Source organism: Vulpes vulpes, chromosome 10 (genome assembly GCF_048418805.1).
Source record: "Vulpes vulpes isolate BD-2025 chromosome 10, VulVul3, whole genome shotgun sequence".
Classification (NCBI taxonomy): domain Eukaryota; kingdom Metazoa; phylum Chordata; class Mammalia; order Carnivora; family Canidae; genus Vulpes; species Vulpes vulpes.
The window spans coordinates 10,242,155-10,262,478 of NC_132789.1; the positions used below are offsets into that span (position 1 = coordinate 10,242,155).

General features: G+C 42.2%; 1 protein-coding gene and 1 pseudogene across 6 annotated transcripts in view; one reads left to right on the forward strand and one right to left on the reverse strand.

Moving 5' to 3' along the window:
* RPH3A (rabphilin 3A) overlaps positions 1 to 20,324 on the forward strand; it is a 273,026-nt gene that overhangs the window by 10,138 nt on the left and 242,564 nt on the right. Inside the window, exon 1 of one of the 6 annotated variants that reach the window (XM_072722869.1) lies at positions 5,027 to 5,045. The exons of the other annotated variants lie outside the window; for them this stretch is intronic. The gene's annotated coding sequence lies outside the window, so the exon portion shown is untranslated. Of the gene's footprint in view, positions 1 to 5,026; positions 5,046 to 20,324 lie in introns of those variants that run through there. 6 annotated transcript variants of the gene reach the window in all.
* LOC112935164 (heterogeneous nuclear ribonucleoprotein A1-like) lies at positions 8,690 to 9,871 on the reverse strand (annotated as a pseudogene).

Genomic DNA, 20,324 nt, shown 5'->3' on the forward strand with positions numbered 1-20,324 from the left:
TATCACTATATCGTTTTTTGTTTATTTTTTTTTATTTTTTATTTTTATTATTATTATTTTTTTGTTTATTGTATAAATATCAGCTGATGGGGGGCAAATCTAGGCTGAATCCTGAGGTTCTGAAGGCTAGCAAAGTCTGGGGGACAAACAATGCTTTGCTTTGAGCTGATGACCATCAGTCTGATGTCTTCAGATCACAGCGGAGAGAGAACACGTGTGTTTTGAAAGTCACCCTGAGCGTGGCGTTTTCCTGGTCTGCAGCCATTAGCCCTGATTACATGAGGTGCTTTAGAGCTGTGTGGACTCTCTCTGTCCCTCCCTTATTAGGATTGTCTGGGCAGGAGGCAGAGAGTGGATGCTTCGGGGGCAGGCATGCCTACAATGCACCTCAAGACTCTGCTGCCACATCCAAGGCTCAGAATCTTGGGAGTCTAGCCTTTGGCCAGAGAATTGTGTTGGTCATTCTCTTTCTGTCTTGCCTGCAATTCTAACAACTCACTTTATTTTGACCTTGCCCCTGACCTTGTGGATGGCCTGAACCCAGGTGACAGTTTATTTATGGTTTGCTAACAATGATGATGATGATATAATGTGGCATTAAAGCTGCAAGAAGACTAATTACCTGAGCAGCCCAGGTGGTTCAGCGGTTTAGCGTCGCCTACAGCTCAGGGAGTGATCCTGGAGACCCGGGATCAAGTCCCACGTCAGGCTCCCTGCATGGAGCCTGCTTCTCCCTTATTATTAAATAAATAAAACCTTAAAAAAAAAAAAAAAAGAAGACTAGTTACCTCTCTTTTCCCCTTCTTCCCTCTGCCTCTTCCTCTCTGTGCTTCACTGTCTCTGCCAGTTTGTCTTCCTGTCTCTGCCTCTATCTCTATTATTATTATTATTTATTTTTATTTTTATCTCTTCGCCTTGCTTTATTTATGTCTCTTTGCTTCTGTGTCTCAATCTCTAGTCTTTGCTTCTCTTTGCGTATCCTTCCATTTCTCTCTGGGTGTAACATTAAATTCTCTCTTTAAAAAAGATTTTGTTAAAAAAAAAGATTTTGTTTATTTATTTGAGAGAGAGAGAGAGAGAGAGAGACCACAAAGCGGGGGGGGGGGGGGGGGGGGGAGGTCAGAGGGAGAAGCAGATTCCCTGCTGAGCGAGCAGGGAGGCTGATGTGGGGCTTAATCCCAGGACTCTGAGATCATGACCTGAGCTGGAACCAAGAGTTGGATGCTGAACTGACTGAGGCCCCCCCACTCCGGGCGCCCCCTCTTCATTAACATTCTGTGATTTTATGGAAATAGCCTAGCCCTCTCAATGAGATCATTTGTGACCAAGGACTTAGCTAACATCATTTTTGTTTTGTGTATGAAGGCAGTGGGAGGAGTTTGGTGCTCTGCACTTTGATATAGTTTAGTGAAGACAGCCTTTTTATGAGAAAATTTGTGCAAATTGGTTCACGAGGTGTAAGATGTGACTAAAATATTAAATTCCTACACTGTCAAAGCGCTAGTGGATTGGGAAGGCAAATTATAGAGGCATGTTCTCCCACAGGAGTTCCACTGACATTTAAAATTAATTTTTCTTAAATCTGTGGCCATCACATTTTACACTGGTTTTGAGGGGGAACATTCCAATCCAAGTTCTTGGTGAGCACCCTAATAGAGGAGAACAGTAGTAATTAAATTAGAAGTGCAAAAATTGTTCTTTGGTTAAGTTTTCTTACCTTGGGGAACATTAGCAAGAGGAAATGTTTTGTAGAGTCTTGACAAAATTAAGATTATGGGTTGTAATGGAAATGAGCAGACCTGCAGATAAAATGTTTGGGAAAAAACACCAACTATACATGGCTTGGGAAGAGTTTTATGATTTTCCTGCCTCCTTCCCTCCCTTCCTTTTTTTCCTCCCTTTCTCTCCTTTCCATTCCTGTGTAGTATCCCTCCTGCCTGTATTATGCCTGGGTCAGTAGCCTGCTGTGCTTGAAACTGAACTGACATTCAAGATACCTGAGTTCAATCCCAGCCTTGCTGCTCACCAGCTATGTGACCTTGGGAAATTTATTCAGCTTCTCTGGGCTTCAGTGTCCTCTTGTGTTGAATGAGAGGTTTTTGGAGCAGATGACCATGAGTATTTTTTCCAGGTCTAAAATTCTTTGTCACACATGCCAACAAATGTTTAATTTTTTTTTTTTTTTTTTAATGATAGTCACAGAGAGAGAGAGAGAGGCAGAGACACAGGCAGAGGGAGAAGCAGGCTCCACGCACCGGGAGCCCGATGTGGGACTCGATCCCGGGTCTCCAGGATCGCGCCCTGGGCCAAAGGCAGGCGCCAAACCGCTGCGCCACCCAGGGATCCCCAAATGTTTAATTTTTAATATGCATTTTTGCCCTTGTTATGAAGAGGAAAAATTCATTAAACAATAATAAAAAAATGAACAAATGGAAATTATCTCCAATCCTACCACCCAAAAGAGCACTGTGAACAATTTAATGCATTTCCTTTTAGTTTTTTTGGTACATAATTTCAATATACGGGTTGTTTATATTATGTGTAGCACTTGGGCATCCTCTTTAGTTAGAATTTTCTCCTTGAGCATGTCCCTCTGTCCTTCTGTATTTATGAACATTTTTAGTGAGTACATAGTATTTCACTCAGCACCTGGATTTACATTACCATTCCATGGTTGCTAAACATTTTGGCAGCTTTTCTCTTTTATGGCTACTTTACCTGGGGAGGCTAAGATTTATCTAAAGCTCCTCTGTATTGTTTTGGAGCTTGAATAGAGAACTGAGGTCCGGCTTCATAGAGACTCCTTTCCATATAGGCCCACTGGCTGAATCTGGACAGCAGATACATTTTGTTCAACCTAAAGAGGGTTTTTAATAATTAATTTTATTTTATTCTCACATTAAAAAAAATCTAATATCTCACACAAAAATCCAGATTTCCAGCTTCTCTTAGAAATGTAAAAATTATCCTGAGTAGCAATAGGCAGGTGGTGTTGAGGGGCAATTGCCCCTTCTGGTGGGCATGGTCTCTTTGCTTTCCCCAACCCCCTGAGACCACCTTTGCTTTCCCCAAACCCCTGAGACCACCTCCCCTGTGGGCATTTGAATTTGAGCTCTATGGTGAATTGATTATGTTTGAGCTGAAGCGTGGTACCAGTTAGGCACAGGCTGTGATGTGCTGAACTTTTCACTCTCTGAACAGGACCCAGTAAATACGTGCTGGGCATTGTGCCATGTCAGGCTGTTTTTACAGGTGCTCTGGGAATTGTGGGGCTGAATTTCTGTGTTCCGCATTGTTTTTGGTGGTTTGTGCTTGGAGAAATGAAATCATTGTTTGGATGCTGCCAGGATGCAGGGCCGGATAACTCGGCAAAAACTCCTAACCTGGTTTTGAGAATTCGGGTCTATGATAGACCATCATTTATTTCTTTTTATCTATAGTTTAATGTGTGTGTCTGCTGCTTTCTGAAGTCTTAATTCAGGAGCCTTAGCCAGGCCATCTGCAATCAGACCCCTTTTTGGCACACATTGCAATTGTAATTACATTCTTATTTGTGTGCTTATTTGTGTGCGTCTCCACTGTGGCAGAGATAGTAATGCTCATCAAATATTCCATATACTCTGCTGCATTCCCACCTGCCTTGCAGTGAAGCAGGGCCATGTGATCAGTGCTGGTCCCTGAGCTATGAACAGAGGGGTATGTGTGACCTTCAGGTTTAAGGGCAAGGTTAGTAAGCCCTCTGTGTGTCTTTCTATGCTGCGTGGAATGTGTTTGTCATGGCGTCATGATCAAAATGTGAAATCAGACTATTATTTTAGCCTGGATTTCGTAGTTACTTGGACTCTATGTGGTGAAGAGTAAACTCTTGTGTTAAGGCACTGGGATTTCGGTGTGTTTGTTACTGCAGCATAGCCTAGCTTAAGCTGACTGATAGATCCTCTTAGACTTGATGAGTAGGGACTACACGTTCATGTCTACAAAAGCTTTCGACAGCCAGTGTTCAATTATAGGATGGATAAAGAAACAAATACAGTGTTTGTTTTTAGACTGTATGTATACCCAAGTCTTTCCTTCTGGGATGGCATGTTAGACTAGAAAGACACCCTCCCGGGGAAGAAAAAGAGAACTAACATTTATCAAGTACCATCTATTTTTGTCAGTTTTGATCCACATTTAAAGATGAGGAAAAAGAGGTCCACACAGATTAGGCAGGTTGCCCAGGGTCCTAGAGCTGTTTAATACAAGGTTTTTTCAGAATGTCCCCTATCCATCTTTTCAATTGTCTTTAGGTTTTAGCTTGAATGCCTTCCCTGATCAGCAGGCTAGTCTACTTCTCACTGTTATATGTTCTCCTAGCTCCTGGAACTTCCCTATAGAATACTATTGCTTCCCACTAGACTCTCAGTGCTCTGCTCTGAGCGTAGGTCCTCTGTCTGTTTTGCTCAGTGCTGTATCTCCAGGACATAGTGTACTGACTGGCAAACTGGAGGTACTAAATAGATGTTTGTTCAATGAATAAAAAGGAGTCAGAAAACATAGACTGTTGTTCTGGTACCACCATTAATCAATTGGGTCTTCTTGGGCAAGTGATTTTACCTCCAGGAAATCTAGTGCTCCCCTTTATATAAAGAAGGTATTTGGCTCTGGTGTTCCACAAATGTTTCATTCTCAAATTACCCTCTTATTCCTTCTCAGGGTCTCATTTTGGTTACTTTCTCATCCTTTTAATTTCATTCCTATTCCTGGAATAGCTGACAGAGCTGGGATTTGAACCCAGCAGTCTAACTAAATAGTCCATGAGAGAGGCACCTGGCTGGCTCAGTTGGTGGAGTGTGCAACTCTTGAGCTTGGGGTTGTGAGTTTGAGCCCCATGTTGGGTGTAGAGATTACTTAAAAAATAAAATCTTTTTTTTTAAATTTATGATAGTCACACAGGGAGAGACAGAGAGGCAGAGACACAGGCAGAGGGAGAAGCAGGCTCCATGCACCGGGAGCCCGACGTGGGATTCGATCCCGGGTCTCCAGGATCGCGCCCCGGGCCAAAGGCAGGCGCCAAATCGCTGCGCCACCCAGGGATCCCTAAAAAATAAAATCTTAAAAAAACCCAAACAGTCCATGATTTTTTTTTTAAAGATTTTATTTATTTATTCATGAGACACACACACACACACACACACACACACACACCACACACACACACACACACACAGAGAGAGAGAGAGAGAGAGAGGGAGAGAGAGAGAGAGAGAGAGAGAGAGAGAGAGAGGAGAAGCAGGCTCCATGCAGGAAGCCTGATGTGGGACTCGATCCCGGGACTCCAGGATCACACCCTGGGCCAAAGGCAGGTGCCAAACCACTGAGCCCCCCCAGGGATCCCCAACAGTCTATGATTTTAACTACTAATTCCACCCATCTATTGCCCCACCTATCCTTCCATTTATCTGGTCGTTATTCATCCATCCACTTGTATGGTCACTCATCCATCCACATATCCTACCATCTATCCAAACATCCCATCCCTCCTTGAATGCATGCATGCATCCGTTTATTCATCTAGGGATTTTCTGTCCAAATACCCATATATTCTTCAAAAGTATTTTGGAGTGAATACTGTATGCTAGGCCCTGTGCTGAGGGTACTCAGTCCAACAGGAACAAAACCAACTGAGTTCCTACCCTCCCGGAGTCTCAGTTCATGAGGTTTCTCCTGTGTTGCTGTTAATGTGGGATGTTGAAATAATGCTCAATGTGAGAGCTGGAGCTCTTCAGTTGATTTTATTGTATTTGTTCTTGTATCCTCATGGATAATATAATACTGTGTTATAATTATTACATGTAAATATATTAGTTAATTAACAAGTGTTTATTGTATGCCAGGCACTATGTTAGGTACACACAAGACCCAACTTGTTCCACAGCTCCATAGGGTATCACTCACCCTGTTCTATTTGATCCTAGAATTGTATAGAATAGTGGGACCACTGTCTTAAAGGAGTCCACAGCCTAGTATAATGATTAAAAGCTTGGGTTCTGAATCTGGACAGCCTGGCTTTGAGTTCCATTTCTGCCACTTATTGACTTTGTAATTTTGTCAAATCACTTCACCTCTCTGTGCTTCAATTTCCTTGCCTGTAAGATAGGGATAATAATAGTTCATAGATTGTTATATAGCAAAGAGTTATTTAATGCAAAACCTCTCAGAATAGTACCTAGCGTATAGTAAGTGCTCAATAAAAAACTAGTGAGCAACTTAGATATATCTCTACTTTGTGGCTTTCTTTAACAGTTTTTCAGATGGGGAAACTGAGGAGCATGACCTACCCAAACCTGACATGATCAGCTTAACCCAGAGTCTATGATAAATTGGTTAGTGACTGTTTATTGATCTAGAGGGTATGTGTTTCATGTAGCAAGGTACTTACCCAAGCTAGCATAAACCAATTTTAATAAACTGTGACCCTATTTTGATGTTTGATTACTCTCAAGCTCTGTCCCTTCCTTCCCCTTTTCCCTTTGCCCCATATCTGGGCAAGCCAGTAAGAAATCCCACGTGCTTCATGCTTTGATGCCATTCCCTAACCACAACAAAATGAAAATCTCATCTCTCTCTTTGGTCAAGACATTCCAGATCAGCTTGAGTGCCTGCCCTATTATCCCCAGAAAATTTCATTATATGAGTAACAAATCTTTACATACCCTTTTCGTGCATGTGTTGGTATCATCAATCTTGACATCCAAACCAACTTTAGGTAGAGCGTTGATTCCATTCTCCATGGGAAAACCATAAAATCCTAATGTTAACAGAGTGAATTTGGAGAAACCAAATATAATGGAGATACTAATTGATCTGAAGGAAATGACCCAGAAATTGCACTTCTCTGATGCTACTGGAGAAAGTATATACACCTGTGTGAGAGGAGCAGCTCAATAAACCATGGTACATCCTGGCATGGGCTACTTGGCAGTCATTTAAAAAATTAAGTAGGGTGGTTGTGTACAGAGAAGGGTAGATTCCCTCCAAACATGTCATTGAGTGAGAAAAACAAGATGAAGACGATGTTAAGTATGTCTATGTTCTTTTTAGAATTAATTTTTGATGTGATGTGAGGTAGGGAGGAATCGTGGTGTTTCTTTTTTTGTCTGTATGACTGTCCAATTGACTCAGCATCATTTATTCAAACGTCATCATTTATTCACCAGACTTGAAATCTGGTGGTGTAATTGTTTTCTCTTCCTCCTTGTCTTTCTTCTATATTGCTTGATTTTTGTTAGGTTCTTTGCATTTCCATATAAGTTTTAGAATCAGCTTATATATTTCAATTAAAAAAGATTGATTTTGGGCAGCCCCGGTGGCGGAGCGGTTTAGCGCCGCCTGCAGCCCAGGGTGTGATCCTGGAGACCCTGGATGGAGTCCCATGTCAGGCTCTCTGTATGATGCCTGCTTCTCCCTCTGCCTGTGTCTCTGCCTCTCTCTCTCTCTGTCTCTATGAATAAATAAATAAAAATCTTTAAAAAAAAAGATTGATTTTAGCAGATTTTGATTGGGATTCCAGTGAATCCATAGATCATGTTGGGGATAACTAAAATCTCAGGAATCCATTGACGTGGGAAATCCTCCATTTATGTGAATATATTTTATTTATTTATTTGAGAGAGAGAGAGAGAGAGAGAGAGAGCACAAGGGGGGGAAGGGTGGGAAAAGGAGAAGCAGACTCCCTGATGAACAGGGAGCCCAATGCAGGGCTCCATCCCAGGACCCTGGGATCCTCACCTGAGCCAAAAGCAGATGCTTAACCTACTGAGCCAACCAGCCCACCCGTGTGTGATATTCTTTAACCTTTGTCCACAGTGTTTGTAGTTCTTAGGGTAGAAATCTTACTTATCTTTTGTTAAATTTGTCCCCAGATGTAAAATATTTTTTGATTGTATGATAAATGACATTTTGTTTTATTATTTATTTATTTATTTTAAAGTAGACTCCACACTCAATTTGGGGCTTGAACTCATGACTCTAAGATCAAGAGCTACATGCTCTACTAGCTGAGCCAGCCAGGGACCCCAATGATATTGCCTTTTAAATTTCCTTTTTCTCTTGTTTATTGCTAATGTAGGGTAGCATGTATGTGGTAGGATGCCATTTATGTTAACCTCCCCCTACCCAAACTTTTTCTGTAGTTTTCTTTCTGTGTAATTTGTCTATCTGTGTAAATTCAAAGGAAAAAGCCTGAAACTGAACATAATAGTAACTTCTGTGGGGGGAGAGGGACTTGGATTCTTGGGGGAAAGGTTGTGTTCAAGAGGGATGTTAGCCTTATCTGTCATGTTTCATGTTTCAATTCTTATATAAAAGGGAATGTTTTAAAAAATATTTTGTATATTTATTCATGAGAGACACACAGAGAGAAGCAGAGACACAGGCAGAGGGAGAAGCAGGCTCCCTGCGGGAAGCCCAATGTGGGACACAATTCCAGGACTCCAGGATCATAATCCAAGCCAAAGGCAGATGCTCAGCCCCTGAACCACCCCAGATGCCCCAAAAGGGAATGTTTTTTTTTTTTTTTTTTAAAGACACATTTATTCAGCGTCATGATCAGACTATTACATTTAGCAATCAACAGCATGGGTGCAAAAAAAAAAAAAAAAAAACTACATTAAAACCCTTTGTTGGAATGCTTTACACTTTCCATAGAACAGAAACTAAAATAAGCTGTTATACAATTAGTCACAAATACAGTCCTCGAGTTTTTTGCCCATACACATGAGTATTGTCTAAAACATGTCTTCTTTGTAGCAGCTAGGCCCTGCCACCACTGTGCTTGGCTGAGTTCACAAATCTGTTGTAACCCGTAGCTTCCCTGTCACTTCTCTGGCTCTCCTCTCCTGCTAAGCTTTGTTTCCTGGCAGTAATTAAAACCTTCTGCCACTGCCATAGCTGCTGCTGCTGCTGGAACCGCCATAGCCACCTTGGTTTCGTGGTTTGGCAAAGTATTGGCCTCCACCACCATAGGGGCCAGAGCTTCTGCCTCCAAAATTTCCTCCTTTCATGGGTCCAAAATTTGAGGATTGATTGTTGTAATTGCCAAAATCGTTAGAGCTTCCGCCACCTCCAAAGTTGCTTCCATCATTACTGAATCTGTTATAGCCATCCCCACTGCCACCGTATCCACCACCACCTCGACTGCCACCGAAGCCACCTTGACCACTGAAGTTCCCTCCATGACCAAAGTTGTCATTCCCACCAAAACCACCTCCACAACCACCACCAAAGTTTCCAGAACCACTTTGGCCTCTTTGGCTGGACGAAGCACTAGCCATCTCTTGCTTCGATAGGGCTCTCCTTACTTCACAGTTGTGGCCATTCACAGGATGGTATTTTTGAATGACAATCTTGTCTACAGAGTCGTGGTCCTCAAAGGTCACAAAAGCAAAACCTCTCTTTTTGCCACTGCCTCGGTCAGTCATCATCTCAATCACTTCCATTTTCCCATACTGTTCAAATTAATCTCTTAGATGATGTTCTTCAGTGTCTTCATTAATGCCACCGACAAAAATCTTTTTCACAGTTAAGTGGGCACTGGGTCTTTGAGAATCTTCTCGGGAGACAGCCCTCTGGTTCCACGACTCTTCTGTCCACCTTGTGCGGCCCAGTGTTCCTGGCCGTGTCCACCTCCTCCTCGGTGGTGTATGTGACCAACCCAAGGCCTCTGGAGCACTTGGTGTTGGGGTCTCTCATTACCACACAGTCCGGAAGCACCCCCCATTGCTCAAAATGGCTCCTCAGACCCTCATCGGTTGTTTGGAAGCCCAAACCTCCGATGAAGAGCTTCCGCAGCTGCTCGGGCTCTTTGGGAGACTCTGACTTAGACATGACAGCGATGGGAGGGGAGACTTTAACGATGCTTACTCTGTGGCGTCCAGGGGCAGAAACCCAAAAGGGAATGTTTTAATGTCTTCCTTGTGTAATTAAAAATCTATTAAAAGAAGAGAAAAAACAAATGATTCCTCCTTCCCTAGCCTGGTGGGGAGTATGTGTGTGATTGATGAATTGGTAGAGCCCCCTGTGTCAGGAAGGTACCTGGATTGAAATTGTAATTAAAAGCACAAAAGTCTGATCAATTGGGTTGACCTCCACAGAGAGATGGTGTTAATTGAGAATCTGTAGAAGCAAGTCCAGGGAGGCCAGACTGATCAGCGTGTGTGACCAGAATTGTTTAAAAAAGAGAGTTCCTAGACCTACAAGCAAGAGAACCTGCCCGTGCATCAGATAAATTCCTAGAATCGAGGGGCTCAATATTATGATCATCCAACTGACTCTTTGATTTCAGGACAACCTATGATGTCTGTCTTCAGCTGGGTCCCCCCAGAAGAGGACCAGAGACAAGGGTCTAAGTGCAAGGACTTCATCTGGCCAGTGATTCCATGAAGCACTCATCGAGGGATAAGTGAGAGAGAGAAGAGCAGTAAGCTGTAATGTTTTGCTGAGGGCCAGCTAGGCTCAGTTTTGCTTGGGACCCTGGGAGGCTGTGAAACACATGCTTCCAAGTTGCTCATGGTATACAAAGTTGTGTGGTTGAGGAAGCACTTATCCCTCACTCACACTAGCCATTGGTTGAGGCTTCTCCTGGGGGCGTTGTCTCACTCACACTTCTGACCTGCTCTGTATACTGGATTAACCTGATCTGGCAACCAGACAAAGTCCTGGCAAAGAATCACAGGTACTTATATAAGTTACCAATTCAGGGATGGTGGAAGGGATAGCAGTAATGTACAGTATGACTTCTTGTGTAATTTGTAACAAGCAGAAATGTGCTTGGTAGAGATGATAAATTTATTCCCCTGAGCTCTTCTGGTTCTCACCAGTAGTCAATAAATTGGCAGTCTGATTTATGCATTGCTCTCTTGTGAGGTAAGCTGGTAGGAGTCAAGAGAGATGGCCCCTTTGTGGGAGTACTTGGCAAAATGGAATTTCTTAGACCAAGTTTGAAAGGTGAAAAGTGAAAAGTTGCACCAGGGAGGGGCCATGAATAAGTGAAGTGGGCAGGAGGAGGGGGACAATGCATAGGAAGTGCTTGGCATGGTGCTTTGCATGTAGTTAATGCTCAATAAATATTACGTACAGAACAGCAGGCACCAGTAACTATTTCAAGGGAAACCAAACCCTTGGAAAGGAGCCGAGTGTAACTAACTGAAAAGGTGCCAAAAAAATTCAAAACTAACCAGAAGGAGGTTATGAAAGAAATCTCCGTACCTAACGCTAGCCTCTTGTGTAGACTTTGTAATTAGGATGACAGGCATTTTCTATTAATTGCACTGATAGTGACTTCTTAGGGGGTGAGGTTAATTGGTAATGTGGGTGTGTAACGTCTTCCCCTCAGATATTTTAGATGCCAGTAATTAACCTCTTTGTTCCAGGGGGGCAGCCATTCATCATTTGTCTTCTTGTCGTTCCGCTGTCAGCTCTTTCACATTGCCTGCTGCATTGGCTTTGACACATTAGCAGGGCTGTCATGGAGGAAAACAAAAGGGAGTCTTAGGGTCCTTGTAGCAAGACAAAGTGGACAAAGTGGACAAAGAGTCCAAAGTGGACTCTTCCTGTGGCCCAGATGAGAGCTACTTATCCAGCAGGTGCCATGAGGTCTAGTGCTGGGTGCTTATAACCTTACAAGGATCAATGGGAATATCTGTACCTAAAAGAGAATTATGGCTTCTGAAATATGAAAAGAAAACCATGCAATTAAAATATTTTTAAAAAAGATTTATTTATTTATTTATTTATTTATTTATTTATTTATGATAGACATAGAGAGAGAGAGAGGCAGAGACACAGGCGGAGGGAGAAGCAGGCCTTATGCAGGGAGCCCGATGCGGGACTCGATCCCAGGTCTCCAGGATCACTCCCTGGGCTGCAGGCGGTGCTAAACTGCTGTGCCACCAGGGCTGCCCCAATTAAAATATTTTTAAGTTTTATTTGTTTTAGCTTTATGGAGGTATGATTGACAAGTTAAAATTATATATATTTAGGTTGTTCATGAATTTTTCAAAAGGTGTACAATGTAATGATTTAATATGTGTATACATTGTGACATGATTACCAAAACCAAGTTAATTAACACATCTGTGACCTCATATAGTTACCATTTGTGTGTGTGTGTGTGTGTGTGTGTGTGTGTGTGAGCATGTGGTGAGAACAGTTTAGATTTACTGTCTTAGCAGATTTCAAGTATACAGTACAGTATTATTAGCTATAATCACCCTCCTGTACATTACGTCTTCAAAATTTACTCATTTTTCTAACTGAAACTTTATATCCTTTGACTAATATCTTTTCATTTCCCCCTGGAAATCACCTATCTACTCTCTTTTTCTGTGAGTTTGACTTTATGTAATTGAGATTGATTCATGTTTCATTTCATGAAGCACTGTGCACATTATAACAGTCAGTGATTATGACAGTGATTATGTCAGCCAGTCAATGGCAACTCAACTTATGGTTTTTTCTTTTTCTTTTTTTTTAAAAAAGATTTTATTTATTTATTCATGAGAGAGAGAGAGAGAGAGAGAGAGAGAGAGACAGGCAGAGACACAGGCAGAGGGAGAAGCAGGCTCCGTGGAGGGACCTCCATCCCAGGTCTCCAGGATCACGCCCTGGGCTGAAGGCAGCACTAAACGGCTGAGCCACCCGGGCTGCCTTATGGTTCTTTATATATTATATTTTACATAGTATGTTTTAAAATTTTTATATTTGAGGTGAGGGCATGTATTGTCAAGCTGTACAGGGTTTAAATGTGACCCTTCCCTGTGTACAGCTTGCTGATCAAAATTTGGTTTGTAGGAATTTGATTTACAAATGAATGGACTATTTAGAGCTTGGGATATCATGGCAACTGCTCACCTGGTTTTTTGGGTGTTTTTTAGAACTTAAAGGTTTTAATTGCAAAAGTAAATTTATTCTTGTTGGAAATGCATAATAAATACAATCAGGTATAAAGAAAACTATTAGTAATGTCCTGTCATCCTTCCCTGCCTCCTTCTGGTATGTTTTGAAAATTTAAATGCAGCATTTCCAAACCTTCCTAGGGGTTGGGGAGATTTGGGATTTACCTGCCCTGTTCCTGCCCCCTGCAGAGTGGCCAACAGTCAGGCACACCTTGTCTGCCATTAAAAGGGAAAACTTGTTCTCTTTATTCACACTTCTGACACCAGATGTGTGGATTATATCTTACATTACTTCCTTACATCAAGCAGTTCTCCAACTCCCTGGATACCATCTGGGCTCCTACAATTCAATTCTGACACTAGTTAACAGACCCCATAGGTTAAGGGCTCAGTCCCACAGACTGCTTTGCCTTTGATTCAGATGCTAATTGCAAATTCCAGGTTGTGACCTGTGCTTCTGACCAACTGACTGTAGTTCCCACAACAGCCTCCTCTGGGCTTGATAATTTGCTATAATGGTTCACAGAATGCAGGAGATGCTTTACTTATGTTTACTGGTTTACTATAAAGGATATTATAAAAGCTATGGATGAACATCCAGTTGAAGAGGCACATATGGTGAGATATCTAAGTGCAGGAGCTTTTGTCTCTGTGGAGTTGGGGTGTTCCACCCTCCTGGCAAATGGATGTGTTCACCAACCTAGAAGCTCTCTAAACCCTGCTGTTGAAGGTTTTTATGGAGAGTCCATTACATAGACACAATTGATGAAATCACTGGCCATTGCAGTTAACTCAGTCCTAGCACCCTCATCTCCCTAGAGGTTGGGAAGGGAGTCAGGGCTGAAAGTTCCAACCCTCTAATCATGCCAAGGTCTTTATGGTGACCAGCTCCCAGTCATCTCATTTACGTATAAAGACATTCATCATTGTAAAGATTTCAAGGTTCTTAGAAGCTCCTGTGTCAGGAACAGGAGACAAAGCCCAAATATAACAAAAGATACTCCTAGCATCCCATCACTCAGGAAATCAGAAGGGTTTTAAGAGTTCAGTGTCAGGAACTGGGGCCCAAGACCAAATATCTATGTCTTATTATGTCACAGCCACCAACTATCCCGGTGACTTTAGGTAAATGACTTGAACCCACTGAGCATCAGCCTCTGGTGTGCACCATGGGATGACAACAGTACCTGCCTCCTGGATTGCTGTAAGGACTGAGTGAGTTAATGTGCATGGAAGATTCAGCACCATATGTGGTGCCTGGTGTAGGGACTAATGGCAGGCTGCCCCAAGATGAGCCCCTTTACATGAACATTATTTTGATTAAAAGCAATCAAAACCCACAAGATTCAGAAAAATCTCTTTACCTTTCTCTCAACTGCCTGCTTGCACCAGGAAGAGAGCTATTAACAGAGATTCCTCTTATCTAAGACACTTATCTGCATAAAGGCCAAGCTTTATCTCCTTTCACCTTCCTTCTAATGGTCCATTTCCCCTTCAGATTCCTACTCCTCTCCTTAGCTCATGAAGCATCATGTTGCCTCACTATCTTTGGAATTTCCATGTCTGTGTGGATTCCTTGAATGTATGCTATTAAATTTGATTTTCTCCTGTTAATCTACCTCACGTCAATTTGATTCTTAGTCCAGCTGGAAGGACCTTGAAGTGCATAGAAAATTCTTTCTTCCCAACACTGGTATGGCACATATACTCCAATAAGTGCACTCTTTCTGAACCCTGAACCCTCAGTCTGGGCAAGATTGCATAACACATATTCTGAATCACAGTGGTGCAAAATTTCCAGTGTTTGAGGATTTAGGGCACTCCCTGGGGGTATAATTAGAATCAGATTTTGGGAAAGGTTGATTCACTCAATCATCTGTTTTTTTTTCCTCTTAATTTAAATACAGAGTATACTGCAAGTCGCTCTCCCCAGGTGAGCTGAAGAATTAATGCCAGCTCTGATAATCCTGCCTGGCTTCAAAATGGTTCATTATTACTGATAGCAACAACTACCATTTATTTAGTGCTCCCTCTGTGCCAGGCTCTACTCTAAGTCCTTTTCTAGTTTAGGGTGTAGCTAGCTAAGTGTTCTCAGGGACTCTGAGTCACATTCTTGCCTCCTTCAAGCAGTGTGTCTTCTGAGCCTTGGTTTCCTCATCTATAAAATGGGACAAGATTAGCTGCCCTGTCAACAGGGTTGCTTGCAGATTAAATGCACAATAAATGCAAAGTTCTAAGCCTGAAGCTGGGCAGGCCATAAGCACTTGATAAATGTTAACATTATTATCATTGTGTTCCTTAATCCTTATGGCAACCCTTTGAAGTAGGTATGAAAAATATTTGGCTCATTTCATACAGCAGAACTCTAAAAACAGGCGCCTTCAGTATTTCATTCCATTTCCCTTTATAATCTTTTTCACAGTATATTTGGGGTTGGGGATGTAAATTAGCTCCTTATCAACAGGAAAGTGGGTATATACATTAGATTCATACCACTGAAAATGAATGAGCTAGAGCTCTGTGAATCAACAGGGGTGAGTCCTCCAAAAAACAACGTCAAGAGCAATAAAAGCAAGTTGCAAAAAAATGCACACAGTACATTATTTACATAAAGTTTAAAAATATGCAAAGCAGGGTGCCTGGGTGGCTCAATGAGTTAAGCACCTGACTCTTGATTTTGGCTCAGGTCATGATCTTGGGGTCAAGGTCGTGGGATTGAGCTCCACATCAAGCTCTGTGCTCAGTGGGGAGTCTGCTGGAAATTCTCTTTTTCCCTCTCCCTCTGCCTTTCTCCCTGCTTGTGCACACATGCTCTCTTTCTCAAATAAATCTTTAAAAAATATGCAAAGCAATTATATCAAATTAGGGATACATATTACACAAGTAGGAAGTAGAAGTACAAAGACATGCCTGGGACTGCAAACAACAAATTCAGAGTGTTTGTACATTGCAGTCCTTCTGTGGAGACAGTGGTGGTATGGTTGTGGAGGGGCACATGAGAGTCTTTAGATATTTGGGGAATGTTTATTTCTTAATCTGGGGGCGTTTATTGTTTATGCCTTTCAAAATATGCTTCAAGTAGGTAATAATAATTTTTAAAATTGTACCCTGGCCATGGGGAGGGGACTTGGGGGGCTCCCTCTGTATTCTTGAGCTTCCTTGTCCCAAACCAGGTTCTTTAACCTTCCTGAGCCCACACTTTCTCTGCAACCACCTCCATTTCTTCTATAGTGCCTTGTTAACAAAGACCCCAGCCCATCTGGCTCAAAACAGAGTTTCTAGTTGGCCAGTCTCAATTTGCATATTAAAGGAGCTCTTCTTTCTCCACCAGTGTTTTATTATTTTTTAAAAAATATTTTCTTTATTTACTTAAGAGAAAGTAAGCGAGAGAGAAACATAAATGGGGGGAAGGTCAAAGAGAGAGAAAGAAGCAGGCTCCCTGCTCACCAGGGAGCCAACATGCAGCTTGATCCCAGGACCCTGAGATCATGACCTGAGCAGAAGGCAGACATCCAACGAACTGAGCCACCCAGGCACTCCTCCACCAGTTTTTAAATTACCTTTTACCTGCCTGGCTTCATGACCCACCCACCTCCAAACACTCCCCAGCATCCGACTGGGTCTTTTATTCCATTAGGTGGAGGGGGCAGGAGGAGAGAGGCATTCTCATTACCACAGAAATGGGGCCAGCCTTACTAGGGGCAGGGCTTAGAGGAGTCAACAGGTACATGACGGGGTTCCCCTACTCCAATCCCAAGATATTTATAAAAGTGAAGTTTTTTTTTTGTTCTTTATAAAAGTGAAGTTTGATTAAAATGAGTAGCAAAAGGATTTTTTTAAGGGAAAAGGGGATATATTACATAGCCCTCCCTTCACTCCCTCCAGCATGCTGCCTAGTAGTGTGTGTGTGTGTGTTGGTTTGTGGAAGACAGGAGCCACATTTGCCAGGCAATCAGCTCTGGTCTTCTTGCAACAGCTGACTTTTTTTTATCTGGGAATAGGGTCAAGATAGGAGGAATTCTAAATAAGTATATTTTCCAGGTGACTGAAACATATCCCCTGGAGGTAATCTATATTTATATGCAGAACATGAAGTTCAGAGAGGTTAAGTAATTTTAATTTTCCCAAGGGTCCACAGCAGGTAACATGGCACAGCTGATAACCTGGAACCTAGATCTGTTCCAAGTTAAGGATTGTGTGCTTCACTCTTTGTTAGTGTGTTGATAAAACTTCTATTTTACTAAGGGTGATTTTAATGGGAGTCATTCCAAGAATCACCCCGTTTTTTTTTTTTAATTTTTATTTATTTATGATAGTCACAGAGAGATAGAGAGAGAGGCAGAGACACAGGCAGAGGGAGAAGCAGGCTCCATGCACCGGGAGCCCGACGTGGGATTCGATCCCGGGTCTCCAGGATCGCGCCCTGGGCCAAAGGCAGGCGCCAAACCACTGCGCCACCCAGGGATCCCGAATCACCCCGTTTAAAAATTGTTTTCCTTTTTTTAAAAAAAGATTTTATTTATTTATTCATGAGAGAGAGAGAGAGAGAGAGTGAGAGAGAGAGAGAGAGAGGCAGAGACATAGGCAGAGACAGAAGCAGGCTCCATGCAGGGAGCCAAACGTGGGACTCAATCCTGGGTCTCCAGGATCACACCCTAGGCCATAGGTGGCACTAAACTGCTGAACCACCCGGGCTGCTCTGTTTTACTTTCTAAAAAAGGACACAGAAACAATTTAACTTTTTTTCCATATTGTAAAAGTCAGCTGTCCACACATTCTGTAGGTATGCTCTCACCTGTAATTAAGGGGAAAGAGGGAAAGGAAACTAACATATATTTGACTATCAGATGCCAGGCATCTCCAGGACACCTAACAGATTCTTATTTATTTTCCCTATTCTCTGTTATTATTCCCATTTTACAGATGGAGAAACTGTGGCTTGGTGTATTAGTTATCTAGTGCAGCATAGCAGATTAACCAAAATGTAGCAGCCTGAACCAGCAAATGTTAATGATTGTTCATAGTTTCTGAGGGTCATTCTTTCAGGAGCAGCTTAGCTGGGTGGTTCTGGCTGAGGATTTATCATGAGTTTGAAGTCAGAATGGGGCAGGGGCTGCAGTCATCTGAAGGCTTGACCGTGGCTGGAGATTTCACTTTCACGATGGTACACTCACATGCTTGTTGGCTGGAGGCCTCAGTTCTTTTCTTCATGAACCTTTCCATAGAGCTGCCTGTGTGACCTCACACGAGTGGCCTCCCCCTGAGTGGTCCAGGAAAGACAAGACAGAAGCCATAAGGCCTTTTATGACCTGGTCTCCGAAGCTGTACGATGTCAATTCTGCTTTATTCCATTTGTTGGGCAGGGGTGGGGTGGGGAGGAAATAGCTTCACCTCTTGTAAAGGGGATTATTGGTGAATCAGTGGACATATTTTAAAGCCAGCACACTCAGAGAAGTGTGATGACCTGCTGAAGGTGATACAGCTTATAAGTGGTGGAGATCAGGTTCAACTGTGAGCCTAGGGGGCTCCACATGCTTCTCTTTTCACTATACTGTGATTTCTCCCTGTAACTTTTAGTGTGAATTGTGTGTAAACCAAGAGTCAGTAGGCTCTGAGTGAATTTGCAGTTTCTCCTTTAACGGGTAACATTTATAACATTTTGGAGTGCTCAAAGAGCTTTCTTATTCTCTTTCTGATTCCTCATGATCTCTCAGGCTTTTGAGGTTGTTGGGTAATTTTTGGATGAAATAAAAATAAGGGTCTACTTATTTATCCATTGTATAATTCTTCATTTTTCAAAGCTAATTTATATGCAGCATATCACCTGATTTTCCCTAAAACTTGTTATTAAAATGGGGGCAAGTGAACTAATCTTCTGGATGAGCTAGGTGCTATCACTTATTTATGTATCTTCCTTCTTTGAGTATTTGTATAGCGCTGGCTCCTTCTCCTCCATTGGCTACTCTTCTGCCTCCTATTGGGAGCTTGTGGTCTTGGAGTTATAGGGGAGAAAAATCTTTTCATCCATGCTCTTAGATTCTATCCTTGAGGCCTGTGAATTAAACTGACAAAAGACAAATGCACAGGAGAAAAGGCATACAAATTTTATTCATATTAGTATTTTTATGTGCCCAGGGTTTCATAGAAAGGAAGTGAAAAACCAAAGAAGAGATTAGATTGGTGACTTATTTTAATAAAGGGTGATAAACTGGGGAGAGGTGACTAGACAAAGAGAAATGATTGGGGTGGTAAATTGTGGGAAGGTGATCAGGTAATGTCTAATTGATAAAGGTTGATTGGTATGGTTTGTTAGGCAGACTCAAGTCATCTCTGGTGATCTCCTTTTCCTGGTATGGGAGGGGGACACTTTTAACAAGTTGAAACTTATGTCACCTTTGCCTGCTTTGAGGCAGAAAGGGGGAGGGCTCTTCCTTTGTCTTGTTTTCTCAGTTGCTTTCAGCTCTACATAATCTTGATGACAGAGTGGGATATTTGGGGGTAGCATATGCTGGTCTTCTTCAGAGTTAATATTCTAATATGCATGCACTCAAATCCTAGCTTCAGCATGTACTGGCAATGGGTCCTTGCACAGTCAGCTTTACTGCTTTGAATCTTGGTTTTCTCATCTGTATAATGGGAATAAAAAGTACCCACCTGATTGGACTGTTACACAGATTAGGTAAGATAATACATAAAACATGCTTAGATTAGTGAGTGGCAGACATTCAACACTCAGAGGCATCAGACTTTTCTAAACACATCTGCCCTTATAGAAGCCATTTCCCCACATACCAGGATCCTGGCTTGCTGTGCTACTTGGAGAAGTTGCTTGGCTTTGTAACTACTTTCCTTATAAAACGAGGGGGTTTGATCGCATCATTTCTGAGGTTCCTTTCAGCTCAAACAATCTATCACCCTTGGATTGCCTATGCAGACACCCATACTATTTATGTAAAAAATCTATTCAGTATATCCTGCTTGCCTTTGCTTGTTGTCCTAATTTTAGATAATAGTGCCACAGAATTAATAGAAGCCAGAGGAATTGCTCAGATTTTTTTTTTTTTAATTCAGGGATTGAGCCATGTCCTGATGTACATAATTACCCCCCTTTTCCCCTTTGTACTCTAACAGGGCATAGTAAAAAGCAACCAGTGATTTCCTTCTCTTCCCGTTGGCTCAGGGAACTGGCTAATGCAGTTTTATGGTAATTTGAAGACAAACCAAATGGCAGAGCTGAGAGAGAAGCACTCAGTTGCATTCACCTGCGTTAGAGGGTCTCAAGCATGGCACCCTCTGAGGGAATGCTTTTCCTGTCCTCACAGTGCTTGATCAACAAAGGACCCCTTGAAGTGGCTCTTGGTGAAACTCAGAAACACCAGAGAACAGTAT